General features: G+C 44.6%; 1 protein-coding gene and 1 non-coding gene across 2 annotated transcripts in view; one reads left to right on the forward strand and one right to left on the reverse strand.

The window, feature by feature from the left end:
- The window catches only part of LOC126298324 (uncharacterized), an 897,680-nt gene that overhangs the window by 647,305 nt on the left and 224,063 nt on the right, over positions 1-26,312 (forward strand). The window lies entirely within an intron of this gene.
- Positions 18,116-18,191, reverse strand: Trnas-cga (transfer RNA serine (anticodon CGA)). The gene has a single exon. It is a non-coding gene; the product is annotated as a tRNA-Ser (tRNA).

The following is a 26,312-nucleotide window of genomic DNA, read 5'->3' on the forward strand; positions in this document are numbered from 1 at the left end:
AATATGAAGGACCTATTCATATATTGTATTGAATTATGTCCTATATCAAGCTCATCTGCCACTGCTGAATACTTCATACGAATACAGCTCAAGTTATTCATTTAAACAATGAAATTCATTTAAAAGATGAAATATTAACGACATAGGAGACAATCTGAGTAGCTGTCTTAGATTGTTTGCAGATGATGCTGTCATTTACCGTCTTGTAAAGTCATCAGATGATCAAAACGACTTGAAAAATGATGTAGATAAGATACCTGTATGGTGCAAAAAGTGGCAATTGACCCAGAATAAAGAAAAATGTGAAGTTATTCACATGAGTTCTGAAACAAATCAGCTAAATTTCGATTACGCGATAATTCACACAAATCTGAAGGCTGTAAATTCAGCTGAATACTTAGGGATTGCAATTACAAATAACCTAAATTGGAACGATCACAGCTACGGTCGCAGGTTCGACTCCTGCCTCGGGCATGGATGTGTGTGATGTCCTTAGGTTAGTAAGGTTTAAGTAGTTCTAAGTTCTAGGGGACTGATGACCACAGACGTTAAGACCCATAGTGCTCAGAGCAATTTGAACCATTTTTTGGAACGATCACATAGATAATATTTTGGGTAGAGCAAACCAAAGACTGCGATTCACTGGCAGAACACTTACAAGGTGCAACAGCTCTAATAAAGAGACTGCTTACACCACGCTTGTTCGCCCTATTCTGGAGTATTGCGGCGCGGTGTGGAATCCGCATCACGTGGGATTGATGGATGACATCGAAAAATTACAAAGAAGGGCAGCTCGTTTTGTATTATCGTGAAATAGGGGAGATAGTGTCACAGACAAGATACGTTTTTCGTTGCGACGGGATCTTCTCATGCAATTTCGATCACCAGTTTTCTCCTCCGATTGCGAAAACATTCTGTTGGCACCCACCTACATAGGGAGAAATGATCATCACGATAAAAAAAGAGAAATCAGGGCTCGCACAGAAAAATTTAAGTGCTCGTTTTTCCCGCGTGCTGTTCGAGAGTGGAACGGTGGAGAGACAGCTTGAAGATGGTTCATTGAATCCCTGCCAGGCACTTTATTGTGAATAGCAGAATAATCACGTAGCTGTAGATGTAGAAATTACACTCCTGGAAATTGAAATAAGAACACCGTGAATTCATTGTCCCAGGAAGGGGAAACTTTATTGACACATTCCTGGGGTCAGATACATCACATGATCATACTGACAGAACCACAGGCACATAGACACAGGCAACAGCGCATGCACAATGTCGGCACTAGTACAGTGTATATCCACCTTTCGCAGCAATGCAGGCTGCTATTCTCCCATGGAGACGATCTTAGAGATGCTGGATGTAGTCCTGTGGAACGGCTTGCCATGCCATTTCCACCTGGCGCCTCAGTTGGACCAGCGTTCGTGCTGGACGTGCAGACCGCGTGAGACGACGCTTCATCCAGTCCCAAACATGCTCAATGGGGGACAGATCCGGAGATCTTGCTGGCCAGGGTAGTTGACTTACACCTTCTAGAGCACGTTAGGTGGCACGGGATACATGCGGACGTGCATTGTCCTGTTGGAACAGCAAGTTCCCTTGCCGATCTAGGAATGGTAGAACGATGGGTTCGATGACGGTTTGGATGTACCGTGCACTATTCAGTGTCCCCTCGACGATCACCAGAGGTGTACGGCCAGTGTAGGAGATCGCTCCCCACACCATGATGCCGGGTGTTGGCCCTGTGTGCCTCGGTCGTATGCAGTCCTGATTGTGGCGCTCACCTGCACGGCGCCAAACACGCATACGACCATCATTGGCACCAAGGCAGAAGCGACTCTCATCGCTGAAGACGACACGTCTCCATTCGTCCCTCCATTCACGCCTGTCGCGACACCACTGGAGGCGGGCTGCACGATGTTGGGGCGTGAGCGGAAGACGGCCTAACGGTGTGCGGGACCGTAGCCCAGCTTCATGGAGACGGTTGCGAATGGTCCTCGCCGATACCCCAGGAGCAACAGTGTCCCTAATTTGCTGGGAAGTGGCGGTGCGGTCTCCTACGGCACTGCGTAGGATCCTACGGTCTTGGCGTGCATCCGTGCGTCGCTGCTGTCCGGTCCTAGGTCGACGGGCACGTGCACCTTCCGCCGACCACTGGCGACAACATCGATGTACTGTGGAGACCTCACGCCCCACGTGTTGAGCAATTCGGCGGTACGTCCACCCGGCCTCCCGCATGCCCACTATACGCCCTCGCTCAAAGTCCGTCAACTGCACATACGGTTCACGTCCACGCTGTCGCGGCATGCTACCAGTGTTAAAGACTGCGATGGAGCTCCGTATGCCACGGCAAACTGGCTGACACTGACGGCGGCGGTGCACAAATGCTGCGCAGCTAGCGCCATTCGACGGCCAACACCGCGGTTCCTGGTGTGTCCGCTGTGCCGTGCGTGTGATCATTGCTTGTAGAGCCCTCTCGCAGTGTCCGGAGCAAGTATGGTGGGTCTGACACACCGGTGTCAATGTGTTCTTTTTTTCCATTTCCAGGAGTGTATATGCATATAAGGGACCATGAAATGAAAATGAGACAAATGGGAAAAAATAAGTGAACTCTATATTATTTCAAAAGTTATCGCCATAGCTGTTAATTCAGCTATCACACTGTGAGAGAAGACGGACAAAACCTGCATGGAAAAACGTTAGCGGTCGCCTACGGAACCAAGACTGTACCCAGACTGGCCCATATGTTGCTATGGTTCTTTCGACTGCGTTGCAGACGTTTCACTGGGAAGCCCTTACGCCTCCTCCATACTGTTCCGACCTCTCCCCATGTGATTTCCACATTTTTGCAGAGTTGTTGAAAGACATTCGTGGACGTCGATTTACTTCGGACGAAGAGGGGCATGCCTGGGTACAATCATGGTTTCGTAGGCAACCGCAAAAATTTTCCATGAAGACATTGACTGTCTTGTCTCCCACTGGGCTATATGTATTAACAGTTATGGCGATTACTTTTGAAATAATGAACAGTTTTCTTACTTTTTCCGTCTGCCTCTTTTTCATTTGAGTGCCCTATACAAATTCGGTAAGACATAAATATTTAGGCTAAATCTCAGAACTTACAAAACTTTCTCAACTGTCACTACATACGCGGACACAAAAAATATTTTGACGTAAATGGATTTTCTGTACCCTCAGTTGAGTTATGGACCAAATGAACCAACCGGCTGAATATAATTGCTGAGAGTTACTTATGGCAAAATGCAAAATATATGAAGTTGCGATTGCGGTTCGTACTGTCCTCAGTTTGCTGGAGATCATATCGCATATTCTATCTACAGGACCAAACCCATTTCATTTGACGTTTCTACATTATCCGACTAAACTCATGATTTTTACAGGTTTCAGTCATATGGAAAGCACCTGACAGAACCTACGGTATATGGCTGTTACTGTAAGTTAATTTGAAGCAGGATTCGTCTCAAAACACTGCCTTTTTCCTCCAGCGCATCAGGAGCGGCGTTCAACCGCCCATTCCAGTCTTCAAGGTTAGTGTTCTCTGAACGATCGAAGTCAACAGACAGATCCTAACAAACTACAATACTCCAGCGTTGGGCCAACACCATGGAAGAAATTGTGCAATGCAATACGTCCTTGCGGACAGGATGCCGATCGTCACATGCGTAGATAACACTTAGTGGCTACTTGTCAAAGACAGCCGATTTAGTGACGTGTTTGCCACCAGTCCAGCCTGTATCAGAAAGCTCGAATTAGAAAGATCCATACGTGAATTAGGCAGATCCACACTCGTTGCTGACGTAACGCTTTGAATAAAAGTATACAGTCCACGCTGCAGAGTTCGCGATCATGTCCGAAAGTATTCGCCTTACCCCATTCACCAGCCGCTCTTTGCAGTGGTAACGCTCGCGTGCCTCACTGCCGTAGCAGCACGCACTGCTCGAACCGAAATCTCAGGGGCTGACCTTCCACAATAGCAATCATTCAAACCCATTTACACCCCATCAGATGCTTTTATTGCACCAGTTTTAGGGGACTTGCGTTCACGTTTCCACTTCGTTTGACGGCTCTTCGCTGACTACGTTAGGCATACGACTGACTTTTACTGTCACGTGACTGATAAGATTACATTAATGTCATCTGTGCGGATTTTCAAGCACTTAGTTCTGGTACATTTTTCTATTCAGCTACCGATTTTGGGTGCAGTGGGGCAACACTTTCTGGGTGTTACAAATTTCATTAACATTCGTGTAGTCGAATCCACTCTACGCGTGTGTAACTCAAGATGGTTTCATTAAATTCCTTATCAAATTTCTAAGGACTGTAGTTTCCGAAGTGAAACACTTTCACTAATATTTACATAATAATTCAGATGCATGAATTTGTCAATAAAATTTAGATGAATTTTCTCTCTGGCAGTAATGCACTTATCGCACTTATTGTAACAATGTTCACCGTAGGTGCGTTAGACTTAACTCTCGCCAAATTTTAGGTAGCGTGCCTATCGCCACAGAACCATCATCTGCGTCAATGTGTGTCTTCAACCCCATGCGAAGTGTTTAGCATGGGTGACATACGTAACGAATCTTTTGTAAGCCTCCACAAAAAGAAAGCGCATGCTATGAGGTCGGAAGACCAAAGTTGCCGATGGTGAAGTGCCGAATCTCGATATTTCATAGGACCCCGAATATTTCAGTAAAGATTACCTGACAGTGAGAGAAGCAAGCTAATATGTGATTGATTTATTTAGTTCCTAGGTCCTGCCTTTTTCAATAGCTTTGTGGCTGCCCTCTTCGGGTCTGGGATTGTTTTCTTCTCTCTGTAGCTTTCTCCAAGATCCAGTTTTCACTACTAGTAACCCTTCTCTTCAAAAACTTCAGACCCTATGCGATCTAGAACCTACTGACGTGCAAGTATTACTTTTAGAAAGTTTTACACATTGGTTTTTTATTGTTGTATTCGTGACCTCAAATACTAGTTTGATGCAACTCTTCACTGTAGTCTCTCCTGTACAAGCCTCTTCGTATTTGAATAATTATTGCAACGTAAATCCATTTAAATCTACTTACTGTATTGGTGCGATAGTCTCCCTCTACAGTTCTTACATACACACTTCACTCCGTCTTTTAGTAAAGCTGTACCACAAATTTCTTTTCTCTTCAGTTCGGGTCCGTATCCCTTCATTACGTAAACGATATAACCATCTGATCCAGCTCTCGGCTGATACGCATCTACAGTGTGGCAAGGTAAGTGTTTATATGGTTTAAATGGCTCTGAGCACTATAGGACTTAACATCTGAGGTCATCAGTCCCCTAGAACTTAGAACTACTTAAACCTAACTAACCTAAGGATAGCACACAACACCCAGCCATCACGAGGCAGAGAAAATCCCTGACCCCGCCGGGAATCGAACCCGGGCGTGGGAAGCGAGAACGCTACCGCACGACCACGAGATGCGGGCTATAGTTTCCTTCTTCAGTTAGTCTTGCTATGATGGGTAGGGTGTGTGCATGATGTGCGTGGATGCAGGAGGAGCTGGCCGCAGTTCGCGAACAGCTGACTGAGCTTTTGGCTATTGTCAGTTTCTTTCAGGCTACTGCCTCGGGGTGTAACGGTGGCGGAGATTCTGGCGTGTCGCATGGGACACCTCAGGTGTCACTTGTCTCGCCCACGGATTCTGCTACCGAGGCACCTGCAAATGTACCCGACGCGTGGAATTTGCCTCGCAGTAGAGTGAGTGGGAAGTGGTGTCACGTTCGCGTCGCTCGAGGCGGAGGCCCAATGTAGACACTGGTCGTCTCACCTCGTCCATTCACCCTTCGAGTGGAAAGGTGGCCACTTCTTCAGCAGGATCCGAGCAGGTACACGTGGTGAGGGGTTTACTAGTTATCGGGATCTCCCACGTTAGGCGGATTATGGAGCCCGTTAGACAAACAGCAACGTTCAGCTTCAAATTCAAATGGCTTTGAGCATTATGGGACTCAACTGCTGTGGTCATTAGTCCCCTAGAACTTAGAACTACTTAAACCTAACTAACCTAGGGACATCACACACATCCATGCCCGAGGCAGGATTCGAACTTGCGACCGTAGCAGACGCACGGTTCCGGACTGCGCGCCTAGAACCGCGAGACCACCGCGGCCGGCGCAACGTTCAGGGCTGGAAGGGAAGCCACCCCGTATGACTACCGGGGGGCCTCATCCGAGATGCGGAGGCGATTTTGCCTGTAGGTCTCGAGAGTGCAGGATGCAGTCATCTGCAAGTTGTGGCTCACGTGGGCACCAACGACACCAGTCGCATGGGTTCTCAGGCCATCCTCAGTTCACACAGGCGGCTGGCGAAAGCGGTGAAGGCATGAAGGCTGCTGACCTCACAAGTGGGTGCAAGCAGGGTTCGCAATATGCAGGATTGTTCTCAGAGCTGATCGAGGTCTTTTGGTTTGGAGCCGAGTGGAGGGTCTTAACCACAGGATTTATCGACTCTGTGGCTGCAGATTTCTAGACCTGCGTCATCGGTTGGGGATCTGTAGGACCCAATTGATAAGCCAGGGGTGCACTACACAAAGGAAGCAGCTACTCTGGTGGTGCAGTTCTCGTGAAGTGCACATGAGAGTTTCTTAGGCTAGGTGGTAGTTTCACGTGCTCTGATGAACATCCTCCAGTCAACATACAGCAAGGAAAGTCATTTGTAACAAAGTTCTAGAATTTACTGCCCTCCAGCGAGTTATTGCGCTCAAACTATTGTCGGGACCAAGAGCTGGCTGAAACCCGAATTGGAAAAACCTGACATGTTTAGAGAGACATGGAACGTGTATGAGAAAGACAGGTTAGAGGTCACACGAGGGGGAGTGTTCACTGCAATTGACAAAAATATTGTCTCTATTGAGTGTAACAGTGAAATTATCTGGTCGCGTATAAGAACTCTAGGTGAAACCAATTTAATTGTTTGAAATTTTTACCTTCCACCCGATTCTGTCGTGACAGTTCTAGAGTCATTCAAAGATTGTCTATGGCCAGTAGTGCGTAAATACCCAGATAATACGTTGCTAGTTGAAGGCGTCTTTAACGTAACGAGTATAGATCAGGATTTCTATGGATTCTTTACAGCAGTGCAGACAGACAGTCGTGCGAAATGCTTCTGAACACGTCTCCAGAAAACTGTCCTGAGCAGCTTGTTCAGAAGCCCACAAGCAATGGGAATATCTTAGAAGATGTAGCTACAAATAGGCCGGACCTAATCGACAACGTTAGTATAGATTGGGATTGGGGATCATTATGTTATTATAGAAACTATAGTTACGAAAGTTAATAAATTAGTTAAGAACGCTAGGACAGTGTTTCTGCTATAATGAACAGATGAGCACTTGCTAGCATCTCAGTTAGACAGTGAATTGACATCACTTAGCTTCAGTAAGATACACATAGAGGAATTAGGGACAAAGTTTAAGCAGGCTGTAAATCTTGGTTTGGAGAATTACTTGCCTAGTAAGAGGATAAAGGACGGAAAAGACCCACGATGGTCCAATAACGAGATTCAGAAAATTCCAAAGAAGCACGGGCTTTTGCACTCTCGGTTCAAAAGAGAACGCGCAAATGACGACAAGCAAAGGTTAGTAGAGATACGTGAGTTTGTGAACAAATCTACGCAAAAAATGGCTCTGAGCATTATGGAACTTAACGTTTGAGGTCATCAGTCCCTTAAACGTAGAAGTACTTAAACCTAACTAACCTAAGGACAGCACACACATCCATGCTCGAGGCAGGATTGGAACCTGCGACCGTAGCAGCAGCGCGGTTCCGGACTGAAGCGCCTAGAACCGCTCGGCCACGACGGCCTGCTCTACGCGCAAAGCGTATAAATACTACCCTAATACCTTAGCAAAAGATCTGGCAGAGAACCCGAGAAAATTCTGGTCCTATGTAAAATCGCGAAGTGGGTCTAAGGCTTCCATCCAGTCGCTTGTTGACCATTGTGGTATGGTAACTGAAGACAGCAAAACGAAAACCGAAGTTTTAAATGTCACGTTCACGAAATCGTTCACGCAGAATAATCATCCAAACATACCGTCGTTTGACCATCGAAACGACTCTCGTATGGAAGACATATTAATAACCATCCCTGGCGGAGAAAAACAACTGAAAACAAGTAAGTCACCAGGTCCGGATGGAATCCCAATTCGGTTTTCAAAGAGTACACTACGGCGTTGGCCTCTTACTTAGCTTGCATTTATTGCGAATCTCTTGACCTACTTGAGGTACCAAGTGACTGGAAAGAAGCACTGGTGAGTCCAGTGTATGAAAAGAGCAAAAGAACGGACACGAAAAATTACAGACCAATACCTCTACCACAGGTTTGCTGCAGAATCCTTGAACATATTCTCAGTTAAAATACAAAAATTTTCTTGAGACCTAGAAGCTTATGTCCACGAGTCAGTACGGTTGTAGAAATCATCGCTCGTGCGAAACTCAGCTTGCCCTTTTCGCACATGATACTCTGCGAACTATCGATTAAGGGAAACAGACAGATTTTTGGATTTCCGGAAACTGACACTGTGCTCCATTGAAGGTTGCTAAAGAATTTACGAAGGAATGGAATAGGCCCACAGAAGCTCGAAGGCATCTTAATTTATAGAACCCAGTATGTTGTCCTCGACGGCAAGTGTTCGTTAGAGACAAGGGATAGTGGGGAGTGCCTCAGGAAAGTGTGATAGGGCCGTTGTTATTCTCTATATACATAAATGATTTGGTGGACAGAGTGGGCAGCAATCTGCGGTTGGTTGCTGATGACGCTGTGGTATAAGGAAACGTGTCGAAGCTGAGTGGTTGTAGGAGGATACAAGATGACAGACAAAATTTCTAGTTGGTATGATGAATGGCAGATAGCTCTAAATGTAGAAAAATATAAGTTAATGCGGATGAGTAGGAAAAACAAATCCGTAATATTGGGATACGGCATTAGTGGTGTCCTGCTTGACACAGTCACGTCGTTCAAATATCAGGGTGTAACGTTGCAAAGCTATATGAAACTGAACGAGGGTGTGTGGATTGTGGTAGGACAGGCGAATGGTCGACTTCGGTTTGTTGGGAGAACTCTAGGAATGTGTGGTTCGTCTGTAAAGGAGATCGCAGGTAGGACGCTAATACGAACTATTCTTGAGTAATGATCAAGGGTTTGGGATCCATACCAGGCCGGGTTAGAGGGAGACATCGAAGCAGTTCAGAGGCGGGTTGCTAGATTTGTTACTCATATGTTAGAACAACACGCGAGTGTACGGATATGCTTCTGGAATTCAAATGGGGATCCCTGGACGGAAGGCGACGTTCTTTTCGAGGAACGCTATGGAGAAAATTTAGAGAACTGGCATTTGAAGCTGATGGCAGAACGATTCTGTTGCCCCCAGCATACATCGCGCGAGGCCCACGAAGTTAAGATACTAGAAATTAGGGCTCAGCCGGAGGCACATAGGCAGTCATTTTTCCTTCGTTCTATTTGCGAGTGGAACAGGAAAAGAAATGACTGACTGGATCGACGACTATCGATGTAGAACTTCAGCGCATTGGATTGGACATTGAAATCATATTCGGAAGGAAAAAAAAAACTTGATATAGTGTCCGCTGGACTTGGTTTAGGTTTTCGTTGTCTCATCAAACAACTTCAGTTAATGTCGTCGTGAACCTCCAACTCACCTTCGGTGAATTTCCTACTGCATCATTTCACAGCTTAACCACTGATACCTTTTCCATCGCCTTAGATGCGACGTCAAAACTCTACTCTGTACCACCACACCTTTCTCCCTTTCTCCCCTTTTCCTCCTCCTCCTCCTCTTTCGTACACTTACCCCGCATGTCCAATTTCTGTTGTGGTGTGAGCTGACATTTTTGGTACAAAAGGACGAATTTTCTAGGTGGTGTAACTGACTTTCGAAGGCTCAAGGTCTCCCATAGCGATGTTTATCTTGCCTGAGGTGCATGAAGCCGAGCTACAGAGGAGGTTTACTTATCCGAATATTCGTGCCAAAGTGCTATGTTGCTGAAGGAATATGTTTCTATGTTTCTTTGTGTGAAAGGTCATTGAACACGGTGTCCGAAATTTTTGTCTACTTTATGTACAAACACAGGAAGGTGTGGAGCTTCCACCCACAGCCAATATATCAATTTATGAGAAATCTCTTACACCGACGTATCTCTAAGCGACAGTGTATATGTGATGTAGGCTTTTTTGTACAGTATTTTGGATTTATATATAGTCAGTTCCAAATTTCTGCCTCCGCTTCTTAGCATGATTTCCTTTTAAATAGTCATATCTTATATCACTGTAATATGCTTTACAATTTTAATCCCGTGGTGCACATGTCCACTGCAGTGTACTGCTGTTACTGGTCACTTCTTTGGTGTTTTCAACTAGTCCTGTGGCTGCAGATTCTCGCAGGCCACAGCACCAGCAAGGAATGTCCATTGGACTGAACGGTGTTCATTAGCAGCTTCACGACTGGTTGAAAACGCCAAAGAAGCGATACTGACAGCTTTCCGTTGCAGTGGACGTGTACACCACAGGGTTAAGATAATCAAGAGTAACTTTGATGCTGTTATTTATCCTTTATACAGATTTAAACATCCCCTTAGAAATATTTAAAAATGACGGTGCTGGAAAACCTCTTACGTTACTTGATTTTCAAAACGCCGAGCAGAACTGAACGTACTCAGACATTTCTCTCTTTACTTATTCTGATCAACACTAAACTGACACACAATACTTTTAGCGCAAAGCAATCTGACTTTCAATAATCCCTAAAAAAGAATGGACCTGACTAACAATAACCTATACCTGTCATGAATCACTTACTTCACAAAAATCTTCGTTACTCGAACTACTGCAATACAGCGAACGCCAATACTGCCAGCTAAATAAAGGATTCTAACTACTGAAGGCATTAACTACTGACAGGCATAGTTAGCAAATGAAAGATTTTGATAGAGAACAAACAATGTATTTACTTTAATAATGTTCAAAAGTGATCATATATATCAGTTCATAATATCCAGTATTACAAATTTTCTCTTTCTGATGGACACACGTCCAGATCGCCCTCTTTCAAAATTCTGCCATCTCCCTCTCTCCACATCCACCACTGCTGGCGGCTCACCTCCAACTGCGCAACGCTACGCGCTGTTCACATCCAACTGCCCAACACTGCAATGGCAAATATTCCAACAATGTAAACCAGCCACAGACTGCACACAGCACAGTCAGTGATTTTCATACAGAGCGCTACGTGCCGTTACCAACATAAAAACAATAGCAAATATTCCAACAATGCAAACCAGCCACAGATTGCATACAGCACAATCAGTGGTTTTCATACACAGCGCTGTGATTTTCATACAGAGCGCTACGTGCCGTTAACGCCAAGAAAAAATAATAATCATTATACAAACATACTATTATCGGTTCCTTGTGCCGCTCCAGGAAAGAACAACTTCATTCACTAGCACACCTCATACGAGTACAAAAAGTAGTTGTATACTTCATCCGTAAAAAATAAACAAAATAAAAATAAAAATAAAAATAGATAATGATTCAGCTCATCTGTTATAGAATAGTTCACTACTGAAAAGTAATATCACATGTTAAGTGGTTGCTACCATCCCATTCATCATCAGCAACTACACTTGTGAAAACCTATGAATATAATTATCATAAATTGCGTAGAATTAGTTTTTAAATTGTGTTATGACTGCATATATATTATGTTCGTATTTCTACAAGGCTGTCTGCCCTTTAACCTTGAGGAAGTTTGAGACAGAGTGTGAGGTGTAATATATATATATATATATATATATATATATTGCAGCCTTGTATATACGCTACAAGTAAATTACAACGACTTTCATATCAGCTATTCAGTGTACTGAATGTCGTTTTAATCAGCTTCAATCAGTAACGAATGATACAGGCAGACATATATATTTATAAGACACGCTATTTGCGTGTTCTATAGCCGTCAACGTTGTTACTACAAGGTGCCCGATAAGTTCAAGTTATTCTCGCCTCAAGTTGCACGCTAACCGAGATTTATTCTTAACTGAAGCTATCTGCAAGCACCTTCACCGTCATAGATACTACGACAGTGGTGTTAGCCGTCGTACTGAAATAAGCACCCATCTGTTTCTGAATGTGAGGAACATATTACCAGTCTGTGCATGAATAGCAATCACGGAGAAATCGTTGGTGGAGAGGGAGACGATTGCTTAATCATGCACAGAGACACCTGTCATCATGTTAGATGAAGCCGAGCGATAGAAGAGGTGTACTTATCCGAATATTCATGCCAAGGTACCAGCGGACGTGATTTTGAGAAATTAGGTTCGTTTTCAGAAGGAGCCAGTCACAAACTCATCCCCGGCCACGTCGCTTTAGGTTTTCCGAAAACACTTGAGGCGAATCCTGCCGGAATTCCTACAGTAATATCACGTCCACAAATGTTTCCCATTCTTGTCTATTTAGTGATCCGTCTCTAATGTCTTCACTTTAGACAGTGGAACTACGGTATTACTTGTAACAGGGAGGCGACATCTAGAGCCATAGTTTTTCTTTTTATGTACAAGCACATACAGAAAGTTATTTGACATTAATAGCATTCCAGAATATATTGTTCTTAAAATTACGAATTCAGTTATGAATTAAATTTACGAAACAATGGTTCGAACTAAGACACGTAGTATTGATTTTAGGCAGCATTCAGTGTAACTGACACATTCCGCCGATGTTCCCGCCCATGGTATATAACACTATAAGTGCTTGCAATGACTGACCGCTTTCAGAGAATGCTCTTTCACATCTCATTATACAGGGTATGTCAAACAGATTCGCCGGCCGAGGTGGCCGAGTGGTTCTAGGCGCTACAGTCTGGAATCGAGCGACCGCTACGGTCGCAGGTTCGAATCCTGCCTCGGGCATGGGTGTGTGTGATGTCCTTAGGTTAGTTAGGTTTAAGTAGTTCTAAGTTCTAGTGGACTGATGACCTCAGAAATTAAGTCCCATAGTGGTCAGAGCCATTTGAACCATTTTTTTTTCAAAAAGATTCACTCCATTTAACAAGACTGTCTTCTGCATGAATGAAGATAGAAACATGGGGTGGATTTTAATTTACACACAGGCCCATCAGTTTTGTTTTTTTTCAAAAGAACCATGCCATTTTACGAAGGTATGTCTTCTACACTAATGAACGTACAACCTTGTGGTACATTTTGTAGGATCAAACATTCGCTTTACTTTTTACAAATGTTCAATGTGCCCACTACCGGATGCACGACAAACATTCAGACGTCAGCCAAACTCTTCCATGCTTTTACGCGCGTGTCTGCAGTTACTGCATATTTTGCTGTTGCTATGGTTCACCTAAAGTTGTTGGCAAATAGGCCACACGAAACACATACCAAGCAAATCACATACTGTGACGTTATGGGGGGACCTTGAAGGCCTATGAGCAGTGCGAGACCCATACAGTAAGAGGTGCAGTGCCGTGCTATTGACGAAAGCAACGCCACACAGTTGTAACTAAACTGCACTTGTTGAAATGAGAACGCAAATCGCCTTTTGTTGCTGTGCCATCGCCATCTCGACTCAATGCGCATTGGCTAATGAAGGAGCGAGTAGACAGTGATGAACTACACTCAAGCTCATAAATTAAGGATAACTGCAGAATGTGGTGCCACACAATGTGGCACTACATAAAACTGGTGCTAATAGCGTAGGCACATAGGGAACTCACACGACACAGATCTGTAAGTCCACGGTATTGGTGATAAATTGAGAAAACCGTCCCGAAACACATGTGCTACAAAACGCCACTGTTTCCTGCGCATGTAGCCTGACATCAATATGATTTATGATCACCATGCACCTGTACACAGGCCGCACAACTGGTTGGCATACTCTGGATCTGGTGGCCCAGCAGCTGCTGGGGTATAGCCTCCCATTCTCGCACCAGTGCCTGTCGGAGCTCCTGAAGTGTCGTAGGAGTTTGAAGATGTGCATCGATACGTCGACCGAGAGCATCCCAGACGTGCTCGATGGGATTTAGGTTTGGAGAACAGGCAGGTCACTCCATTCGTCTGATATCTTCTGTTTCAAGGTACTCCTCCAGCTCGGTGGGGCCATGCGTTATCGTCCGTCAGGAGGAATGTAGGACCGATTGCACCCACGAAAAGGAGGACATACTGGTGCAAAATGACGTCCCGATACACCTGGCCTATTTCAGTTCCTCTGTCAAAGACATGCAGGGGTGTATGTGTACCGATCATAATCCCACCCCACACCATCAAACCACGACCTCCATACATGTCACTTTCAAGGACATTAAAGGGTTGGTATCTGGTTCCTGGTTCACACTAGATGACAACCCGGCAAGAATCACATAGACTATACGTGGACTTGTTCGTGAACATAATCTGGCACCATTGTTCCAACGACCACGTACTGTGTTCTTGACACCAGGTTTTACGGGCACTCCTGTGACCAGGGGTCAGTGGAATGCACCTTGCAGGTCTCCGAGTGGATAAACCATGTCTGTTCAGTTGTCTGTAGACTATGTGTCTGGAGACAACTGTTCCAGTGGCTGCGGTAAGGTCCTGAGCAAGCCTAGCTGCAGGTTCAAATGGCTCTGAGCACTATGGGACTCAACTGCTGTGGTCATTAGTCCCCTAGAACTTAGAACTACTTAAACCTAACTAACCTAAGGACATCACACAAATCCATGCCCGAGGCAGGATTCGAACCTGCGACCGTAGCAGTCGCACGGTTCTGGACCGCGTGCCTAGAACCGCGAGACCACCGCGGCCGGCGCTAGCTGCAGGACTCCGTGGCCGTGGCCGTCTTCTTATGGTGTTGCACACTGTGGACGTCCCGTACTGTGGCGCCTGGACACGTTTCATGTCTGTCGGAATAGTTGCCATAATCGTGAGATCACACTTTGTGACACACGGAGGGCCCGTGCTACGACCTGCTGTGTTTGACCAGCCTCCAGTAGCCCTAGTATTCTACCCCTCATAACGTCATCATTATGTGTTCTTTGAGCCATTTTCAACACACAGTCACCATTAGCACGTCTGAAAACGTCTGCACACTTACTCCCTGCACCGTACTCTGACATGCACCAACACACCTCTGCGTACGTAGACTGCTGCCAGCGCCACCGTGTGAGAACCGCAGGTGAAATGCACCGCATGGACATACCCCGAGGTTATTTAAACCCGCAAACCGCCCACCATAGCGTTGTTTCATCATGTATGAGCATTATACTTAATTTATGAGTATAAGTGTAGCTGCGCAACGGCAACCACATCAACCGCCAAATTACAAATGGCTACAAGCTTAACTTTTAGTTTCGATGCGTAAACTAAATTTTACCACACGTGTCTGTCTTCATTGATGTAGGAAGTATAGTTTTCTGGACTCTGATGAATCTTTCTAGGCTTGGTGTGTTAGTAGCGTGAAACAAAGTTCCGAGTCCGTTATAGTCTGTGACATCACCGAGGCTAGTTTTCTATTTGTCTCTTTGTAAATGTCATGTCCGTAATGCCTGTTATGTCAGATCTTTAGTTCAGCCAAGAAGCAAAAGTCACGAGTTACCTCCTAAGAGAATGGCGGACACGCTTTTGCCTGGAGTAGTGCAGCAGCTCTACATGCCATGGACTCAACAATTCCAGTGCAGAAGTACTAAGTCTTGCTGTCTCTATAGTTATCCATAATTCCTGAAGTGTTGCCGGTGGATAATTTGGTGCAGGAACTGACCTCTCTGTTATGTCCTATAAATGTTCGATCTGCGTGGCCAAATCATCTGCTCAGATTGTCCTCAACGTTCTTCAAACCAATCGGGAACAACTGTGGTCCAGTAACACGGAGCATTGCCATCCATAAAAACTCCATCGTTGTTTTGGAACGTCATGTCCATGAATTGCTGCAAACGGTCTCCAGGTGGGCGAACATAATCATTTACAGCCAATGGCCGTTTCAATTTGCTCAGAGGATCCAGTCCTTTCATGTAAACACAGACTGCACCATAATGGAGTCACCTTGCACTGTGCCTTGTTGACAGCTTGGGTCCATGGCTCCGTAAGATCTGGCCTACACTTGGACCGTACCATTAGCACCTACCAACAGATATCGGGGCTCATCCGACCGCACCGCGGTTTTACATTCGTCTAGGGTCTAACCGATAAGTCACGAGCCCAAGAGAGACGCTGCAGACGGTGTCGTGCTGTTAGCAAAGGCACTCGCCTCGGTCGTCTGTTGCCATAGCCCATTAATGCCAGATTTCACCGCAGTGTCCTAACAAATACGTTTGTCGTGCGTCTCACATCTAATTCTGTCGTTATTTCACGCAGGGTTGCTTGTCTGCTAGCACTGACAACTCTACTCAAACGGCGCTGCTCTCCGTTGTTAAGTGAAGGCAGTCGGCCACTGCGTTGTCCGCGGTGAGAGGTAATGTCTGAAATTTGGTAGACTCGGCACTCTTGACACTGTAGATCTCGGAATATTGAATTCACTAACGCTATCCGAAATAGATTGTCCCGTGTGTCTAGCTCCAACTACCATGCCGCGTCCAAAGTCTGTTAAGTCCCGTCGTGCAGTCGTAATCAATTCAGAAACCTATTCACATGAATCACCTGAATACAAATGACAGCTCCTCCAACGCACTAATTTTTTATACCTTGTGTATGCGATACTACCTCCATCTGTATATGTGGCTATCCCTACCCTGATTTTGCTCATCTCAGCGATCAGCTACATACCAGAATTGCAGAGAATCACGAGAAAGTACCAAAATCTGTTAACATGACTGGAAATGATGAGCATTTTTTTTCTTCTAAGCACAGTGCTTAACAGGAACAAACAAAATCTTTTCAGAGACTCTTCATTTGTGCTTGTAAGTTGGTGCGATGACTGTAATTGTGACTTCTTTAAAACATTATAACTCGTGTGGACTGAAGTAACTGGAACTGGTATATTAACTGTCGCAGACGACCAAGTTATTAGAAACGCAATATAAACTCGGATTCGTCAAGTATGTTACAGAAAATCGTTCGTAACTTTTTCGTGGAGCTGTCCTCACATTCGACATTAGTGGAGCAGTGAAACCATAAAAATCCTAAATTAGTATCCCAGAGAGGGATCGGAAACATGCTTCTTCCAGATGCCACGAAACTGTGAAGTCTCTTACTCGGTAGGTGAGTAGGTAAGACTCTCACTACGATCATAAATCTCAGAAGTTTAATTCTCAGTCGCTTCTTGAGTTTTCTATACTTATCGCTTCGTTCTTCTCTGTGGATTATTTGTATGCGTAAAAACCAAAGCTGATCCATGGTACTAGATCCATCTTAAAGTGTTGTTTCCCCTGAAACTGGCCGAGCAAATTTGTTTAAATGCCGGAGAAAGGCAAGGCCATATCACCTCCAACATGACCACGCCTCGTACAACATTACGATACCGAAATTATCTTGGGATCGAGGACAGTTTTACCCTATGTTATGAAGACAGGTCAAGAAAATCTCTTGTAATTTTGGTTACCACGTGCTGTATAAAATGGACTTTTTTATTGAGTGTTTTATACTCGTCGACAGGGAGATAATGAAGATTAAGTCAACCGCATCCAACGTATTGCTGCAGACACTGCGTTTAAATCTTTGGAATGGTTGTAAACTTACGTGAGCATATTACATGGCCTATGTTTAATGAGATGGAACCTTGGTGCCAGAGTGGAAATTATCCAAATGAATATGAGAAAAGCCATCTGAAATGTCTGTATTAAACTGCAAAATTTCTTATGTTAGTTTAGTAGTGAAAGACTAAGCTATGTCGTAGTTACCAGAATCTTGCCCGATGAAGGCAAAGAGTTTTATGGCAAGCACCCATTAATCACGATTGCGAAAGCCCTAACTCAATAAAAATCATTATTCTGCAGCTCTGTTACGTTAGCCCTAAATGATCGAAAACAAACGCATTCCTTGTTCGACAAACACCATGGGTATATCCAGAATGAGATTTTCACTCTGTAGTGGAGTGTGCGCTGATATGAAACTTCCATGCAGATTAAAACTGTGTGCCGGACCGAGACTCGAACTCGGGACCTTTGCCTTTCGCGGGCAAGTGCTCTACCAACTGAGCTATCCAAGCCTTTGGAAGGTAGGAGACAATATACTGGCAGAAGTAAAGCTGTGAGGACGGGGCGTGAGTCGTGCTTGGGTAGCTCAGTTGGTAGAGCACTTGCCCGCGAAAGGCAAAGGTGCCGAGTTCGAGTCTCGGTCTGGCACACAGTTTTAATCTCCCAGGAAGTTTCACCATGGGTATATAACTATGCAACACAGCGTATAAATTATGAAGATACTGCAAAATGTATTAAATTATTTTCCTACCAATTGCTTTAAGGATCACATTTTCTTGTATTGTTTTATTTCATTTCCAACCTAATATTAATTACCTGCTGAAGGTAACAGTACAGAACAAGTTTCAATTTAGAAAAGCAAGGAACAGTGCCGTACGTGAATGTGAACCTCTTTATATTATTTATTGCAGATCCAGTAATGTAGCTCGTTTCTTTACTTAAGTAAAGGAAAAGTTGTAAATGCTGTTTTCAAAATTGAGACCGACAGAGTAACAGGTATTCCAACTATAAGAATCTCAAGGCATGTAAAACTTCGTTGCAACCGCTCACCCGCTCGCGCAGCGCCATTAATTGCGGCTCTCAAAGAGAACTCCAAGAGGTGAGTGGGAAGCACTGAGATACCAAGAGCGCCTCTTGAGTCACACGATTCTTCCTTCAAGGCGGAGAGTGCTGCAACGCAGCTTCTTTGTTGGAATGAAACTACCAGGCTTAAAAGCTTACGGGATGAGCCTCGTGATTGTCATCCACTACACTGACTTCCTCTGACACTTGGAGAGGTTTTGTAAACATTTGTGTTTACATTTGTCTAACCATGACGCTCCCATTAGGCAGAATGACAGCTATAGCACGTAGGTTGTCGTGAATGTATTGTTTAGTGATTTGGGAAATAACTTTGTATTCGTAATGAGTGGAGGTCTAGCAGTGTACCATGCAAGTACCTGTCGGGCGAGTCAACGATTGTTCGTTTGGTTATTTTGTTGTAATGATACTAACATTTTTTTGCTGCTTTTAACTTGTGGAAATTTTTAAGAGCATACAGACGTTCGAGAAACTAGCTTAGTACTTCACATTTAGCTTCAGCTTAGTATATGCGAACATTCTGCCATCGTAAAATAGACATTTTCGTCGTTTCATATCTCCGCGATGTCTCTCACGTGTTCCAGTGCAATACTCCTGAAAACTGAAATTACAGAACTGCACTTAACACATTAAATTCAATGATCCTAACCTACATCCGCCAATGCCGCGCGAACCGTTCTCTCAACCTTTCTGGTTAGGGCCTGGCCTATTTGGTTTGCATCAAAGTTGAACGTTTGTTCAGTTGCCATGTAATACATTATCATACTGCAATTATAAAACCCTCTTAAAGAAGCTCTTCTTCTTAGCCATGCCACTAATGGACCCATGTGGATTGTAGCTGGTTTCACTTCTCACCAGTAACAGATGCGGTATTCACAAAATAGTGTGAAAATTATTTAAGCCGACAAACTCTGGGAGGTTGCACGAGTCATCAAAACAAATATTGTTCTCTGGTGTTATAATGACCAATGAGCATTTCTTAAACGGGCAGAGAGTGTAATTGCTCTCAGAATTCGTGTAATTGCGCACAATAAGAGACCAGTCAGACGAATATAGGAAACGTCCTTCATGAGCAATTGTTAATCCATTTGGCTTACAGCATGTGCATTATCTGGAACCCAATGATTACTCAGAGCACAGTTTTCGTAGTGGTACCTGGAACAGTGTCAGACCCATCCTACACTTCCGTCCTCTGTTCTGTTTACAGATGAGGCAATGTTCGGGCGTGATGGGGACTTCAACATCCACAATTCGCGTATTTTGAGTGAGGTAATCCACATGCCGAATTTACTCGCACTCATCAAGTGCGGTTCGATGTGAATGTGTTGGATGGCATTGTTGGTAATTGTTTAATTGAGACATATCTCCTACCTAGGCTATTAAATGGCAGGCCTTATTACAATTTCCTCGCCAGAGTTGCTGGGTGACGAGCCACTCGCTACAAAGCAGTACATGTGGTTGTAGCATGACGGGGCTACGGCACATTTCAGTCGTCCTGTGTGTCGATTCTTGCACCGACAATTTCCAGAAAACTGGTTTGGCGGTTGTTGTCCTACACCATGGCCTACTCGAACGCCTGATTTGGCTGTTCTGGACATTTTTGTGTGAGGAGAGATGTGCAGCCTGCTTAACAAAGCTGTTGTTGAATCGGAAGAGGATCCGGTTACCCGGATAGCAGCAGTAGCAGCAGCAGTAGGAATTAAGGACACTCCTGCAACCTTTGACCGTTTAGACAGAATATGACCCACAAATGTAACCTCTGTCTGCAAGTCAACGGAGGCATTTTTGAACCTGTAGTATAATCGACGTAACTGTGTTGTGTTAATGTTGTTGTGTCTTAGTAATATAGAATTAAAATTTATTTGTATTACCTTTTCTCGTCACAGGAAAAACCATTAGTTCGTTAAGTTAGTTAATTTTCATCTAAAGAAAACTTTATCTACCTGTTTAAAAAGTCCTTGCAGGAAAATATGACATTAGAGAAAAATATTTGTTTCGTTGTCCCCTGCAGCCTGCTAGAGTTTTTCGGTTTCAATAATTTTCACCCTGTATACTCCAGTGTCAAACTCTAAAAAACATTTACATGTATACAGAAAAAAAGACACGATGTGTCTCCAAAGTACGGTCTTCGCTAAGCAACTTCACGTGTGAATCTAACAGCATGTACGCAGCGGAACAGACGTGCTCTCCGAAGTGTTATACGAGACTAATATCACCTTTATACACTGGCGCTGATTAACGGCTGTAATGATGTTCGATGCGCACTGACGATCTATTGCCATTGAACGATACATCGGGAGTGCGGTACGGCCGCAGGTTGTGGCCAGACTGCAGCGCTTACTCACATCTAGCGCGATACTTTGAGCGGGATAATGACTGTCCCGCGTCGTTCAGATACCCTTACAGTCATCCTCGACCAGCAAACACCACTCCCTCCTTTGCCTCTACTTTCGTCCGAACGGCTGAATACGACCTTGTCATGTAGTGAGCACAAGTAAGCTTCCATGAGGACAAGTAAGAGATTCTAGACGTCTCACGATCGACTTGTATAGATACTGTAACACTTTCCGATTTATTGCCTGCCATGTTACTCGAATCTAGAAGAATCTCAGAGGCATATACGACCTAGTGACCCTAGTCGAGTAAATCCACTGGCCTCCATATAAACTAAACTCTACCCGAACAGGCCATGACTGGTCGCCGTGTCATCCTCAGCCAACAGGCGTCACTGGATGCGGATATGAACGGGCATGTGGTCAACAAAATTATTCAAATGGCTCTGAGCACTATGGGACTTAACTTCTAAGGCCATCAGTCCCCTAGAACTTAGAACTACTTAAACCTAATTAACCTCACGACATAACGCACATCCATGCCCGAGGCAGGATTCTAACCTGTGGCCGTAGCGGTCGCGCGGTTCCAGACTGCAACGCCTAGAACCGCTCGGCCACCCCGGCCGGCTGTGGTCAACATACCGCTCTCCCGACCGTATGTCAGTTTAAGAGACCGAACTGGCCTCTATATGGAAATGATGAAATGAATTCGACATGTCACTGCCCTACTCCTCTAAATGAACCAAATATATTCTCCTGGTCTAAGTATGTATTAAAGCTGGTTCTTTGTTTTCACTGTCATTTTCCAAATTGGGGGCAAACCACAATGTTCCATATCATTCCATAAAAGTTAGGTAAATAGCCTGCATTAGCTTACATTCCTCGTTGAGGCTTGAAAGCAGTATCGCTCTCAGTTCAGTGGAGGTGGAAAACTTCGCGTGTTCTACCTCGCTATTGACGAGAAATTAAATAACAGGGAGCAACTGAGTTTATGTATTTCGTGGGGTATGACCTACACCTGTATATGACGAGAAATTAAATAACAGGGCCGGCCGCGGTGGTCTCGCGGTTCTAGGCGCGCAGTCCGGAACCGTGCCACTGCTGCGGTCGCAGGTTCGAATCATGCCTCGGGCATGGATGTGTGTGATGTCCTTAGGTTAGTTAGGTTTAAGTAGTTCTAAGTTCTAGGGGACTAATGACCACAGCAGTTGAGTCCCATATTGCTCAGAGCCATTTGAACCATTTTTTTTTTTAAATAACAGGGAGCAACTGAGTTTATGTATTTCGTGGGGTATGACCTACACCTGTATATGAAAATAGCTAGACGCTGTTTTCACGAGATTAATGAATACGGTATAGGATATCCAAAATCGAATTCGGAAGGTGCTCGTTTCCAATCCTAGACAATCCGCCCAAATTAAGAAATTTTATAATTTCCATAGTTCAGTAATTGGAAAACTGGAATGGATCTCATGAAAATAATGCAGCCAATTTTCGTCCCACTACTGTCGAACTGGAGCTCGTGCTACGCTTCTAATGACATCATCCTCGATGGACTTAAAACCCCATTTTTCATTCCTCCCTGCTTTGATTCGAAACATCGTCAAAGCTGTTTAAGAAAAAAACATGGGGCTCCATGACACTTACTGGAGTCTAAGAGACTTTCATAGAAGAACTGTTCAGCCTAGATCTGCAGTGTAAATTCGAAGAACACGTCAGTTTGATGTGATTCCTTCGGATGTCGTTAAAATTGCTGCTACCTCTGCGACGTGCAGATTAATGCTACATTATAGTCTTTTCAGGCAGACGACACGTGATTAAAATTGTGGAGTAGTCACAAGTTGCATACTAATACATCATGTACGTCGCAAACACCTACCATGTATTGCACTCGAATAAACCACAAGCTTAAGATGAACACGTCGCTGTGTCTGACTGCTGAATTTAATACAAGATTATTTGCACTATAGGCAATAGATTAATCATAAGGGTATTAATGAGGTGTTGCAAGTATAACACATGTAAGTTAACGCCCCTGAAAGCGTTGGTTATTTGCTATGGTTCAAATGCCTCTGAGAACTATGGGACTTAACTTCTGATGTCATCAGTCCCCTAGAATTTAGATCTACCTAAACCTAACTAAGCTAAGGACATCACACACATCCATGCCCGAGGCAGGATTCGAAACTGCGACCGCAGCGGTCGCGCGGTTCCAGGCTGTAGCGCCTAGAAGCGCTCTGCCACCCCGTCCGGCTATTGTTTTTGGTATTGCACCGGGGCCAAAGTGTATACAGACCAGGGCCCTGGCTCTTCAGAAGAGAAATGATATCTCTTGGTCTAGCTGGTTTATCTTTGAATGTACCTGACCACAGATTTGACAATAATTGTAGCACAGCAAACATACTCCACTTTATGTATGATTTCGGCGCCGTTAACAGCGAGACATACGGAATTAAACATGTGGCCGTTGGATAATAAATATAAGTAATTAGACTGTAAGTTAAATCTGTGATTCTGTTTCATTTTATATTGGTGTAACATATTTTAATTTCCCACAGTTCTGATGATGCTTACATGTGACAACCAAAACATGCCAGTAACGGAAATCTGTATGCGACTTGTTGCTGGTCCACAATTTTAATTCATAACGGTCGCTGTTCCCCCTGCCGGCGATGCCTGCGCTCGCTCAAACAAGATTATATTTTAATTAACTACCTACGAGGGGAATTCAATAAGTAACGCCACACTTTTTTTTATCGACAAGTTCCTGTTGAAAAAATACGTAATTTTTCGTGCTACATCGTGGATTATTCTCCCTCCAGCCCCTTTAATGAAGTTCCGATAGATGGCGTCTCTATACGTAACCTTCAAAATGGCGTCTGTAACGGAAGTGCGCGTTCCAAGCAGAGAGCTCTCATTGAGTTTTTTCGGCTGAAAACCAGAGATCGCAGAGTTCGCACGCGGTTTGGAGAATGTCTACAGAGACCTGGTGAGAGGCATCTGTCATCATTCCAACAAGGTCACGCAAACGTGTCCAATCTCCAACGTGCCGGCTGGCCATGCACAGCTGTGACTCCTGCGCTGTTATGCGGACACTCTCATTCGACGTGATCCTAGAATCAGAATCAAACACCTCGCTGGACAACTGGACGTCTCTTTTGGTAGTGCTGACACACTCATCTACCAATTGGGGTACCCAAAGATGTGCGCCCGCTGCCTTCTTCGCTGCCTAACGGAAAATTAGAAAGAGCAACGAAAGACCGTCTGTGCGGAATTGCTTGCGCGTTACGCGGCTGATCGTGACAATTCTCGGCCGAAAATCATCACGTGCTATGAAACATGGTTCATAATTTCGAACCAGAAATAAAACTGCAAGCCGGCTGAGTGGCCGAGCGGTTCTAGGCGCTACAGTCTGGAGCCACGCGACCGCTGCGGTCGCAGGTTCGAATCCTGCCTCGGGCAGGGATATGTGTGTTGTCCTTAGGTTAGTTAGGTTTAAGTAGTTCTAAGTTCTACGGGACTGATGACTTCGGCAGTTAAGTCCCATAGCGCTCAGAGCCATTTGAACCATTTGAACCAAAACTGCAATCCATGGTGTGACGCCACATCACCTGTCCTCCGAAGCAAAAGTTGAAAACCGCGCCCTCAGCCGGTAAAGTCGTGGCGACCTTCTTCTGGGACACTGAAGGGGTTATTTTGTTTGACATCCTACCGCATGGTGCAACCATCAACTCGGAAATGTAATGTGCTGCCATCAAGAAATTGAAGAAACGACTTTAGCGTATTCGTTGTCACAAAAATGGAAACAAGCTTCTCCTTCATGACAATGTAAGGCCTTACGTAAGTCCGCGCACCCGAAAGGAGCTCACAGAACATCAATGGACTGTTCTCCCTCATCCACCCAAGAGCTCGGACCTTGCACCTTCAGATTTCCATCTGTTTGTCCCAATGAAGAATGCACTCCGAGGAAAGCAGTAGGTGGATGCTTGGATGACGGGGAGGTTATTGACGTAGAAAGACGTTGGCCCCGACATGTACTAGTAGAGTGGTACCACGCGGGCATAAAGGCCCTCCTAGTAAGGTGGCGTGAGGCCGTCAAATTGAACGGAGGCTTTGTTGAAAAATAGGGTTTTGTAGCCAAGAGAATATGAAAGAATACGGTGTACTGGAATTCCAAATAAATCCAGCCTTCTTACAGAAAAAAGTGTTGCATTTGTTTTAGATCTTTGGTGGATATAAGACAGAAAGGCGTTACAAGATTCTGTGTCATGGTTCAGTCTTTCGGAGCTACAACGAAAATAAACATCAGCTTTTCGGGTGACTGTCACTATGTTTCGGTCACTGTTGGGAACAAGGTGACTTACACTGCCAATTGCATACATTGATTAAGAACATATTTAGAACTTTCTAATTGAAAGAGCTCTGAAGTAGAACAAGAAGAAGAAGTGACATACCGCGTCGACCGAAGTGGCCGTGCCGTTCTACGTGCTGCAGTCTGGAACCGCGAGACCACTACGGTCGGAGGTTCGAATCCTGCCTCGGGCATGGATGTGTGTGATGTCTTTAGGTTAGTTAGGTTTAACTAGTTCTGAGTTCTAGGGGACTAATGACCTCAGGCGTTGAGTCCCATAGTGCTCAGAGCCATTTGAACCATTTGACATACCGCTACTATGTAAAATATTACAGCGAATGCGAATAAGTAAGTGGTTCACAAGCTTACGTCAGGTAAGCGGGTTCACTCGTACTCGTTCATCAAATACTAGCGATTTTCACATAAGTAATGGCTGTAGAGCTGGCCGGTGTGGCCGTGCGGTTCTAGGCGCTACAGTCTGGAGCCGAGCAACCGCTACGGTCGCAGGTTCGAATCCTGCCTCGGGCATGGATGTGTGTGATGTCCTTAGGTTAGTTAGGTTTAATTAGTTATGAGTTCTAGGCGACTGATGACGTCAGAAGTTAAGTCGCATAGTGCTCGGAGCCATTTGAAGCAATGGCTGTAGAACATGAACAGTCGTGAAATGTATACTGACAGAACTGCGCTGCAGGCGTTCAGCATGCCATAAGCGAGTTGTATCCCAGATCACTCACAACCCTTCATTGTTTGCATGGATATGACAGTTTTCGGCTTTCTGATCTTTATGTAAATATTGATGCTCTTGCTACTATAAAAACATGCATCCGCGATTTAAAACCAACTTTTTATGCGAAAACTAAAAAACCTGCA

The sequence above is a fragment of the Schistocerca gregaria genome, chromosome X (assembly GCF_023897955.1).
Source record: "Schistocerca gregaria isolate iqSchGreg1 chromosome X, iqSchGreg1.2, whole genome shotgun sequence".
In the NCBI taxonomy this organism is placed as follows: domain Eukaryota; kingdom Metazoa; phylum Arthropoda; class Insecta; order Orthoptera; family Acrididae; genus Schistocerca; species Schistocerca gregaria.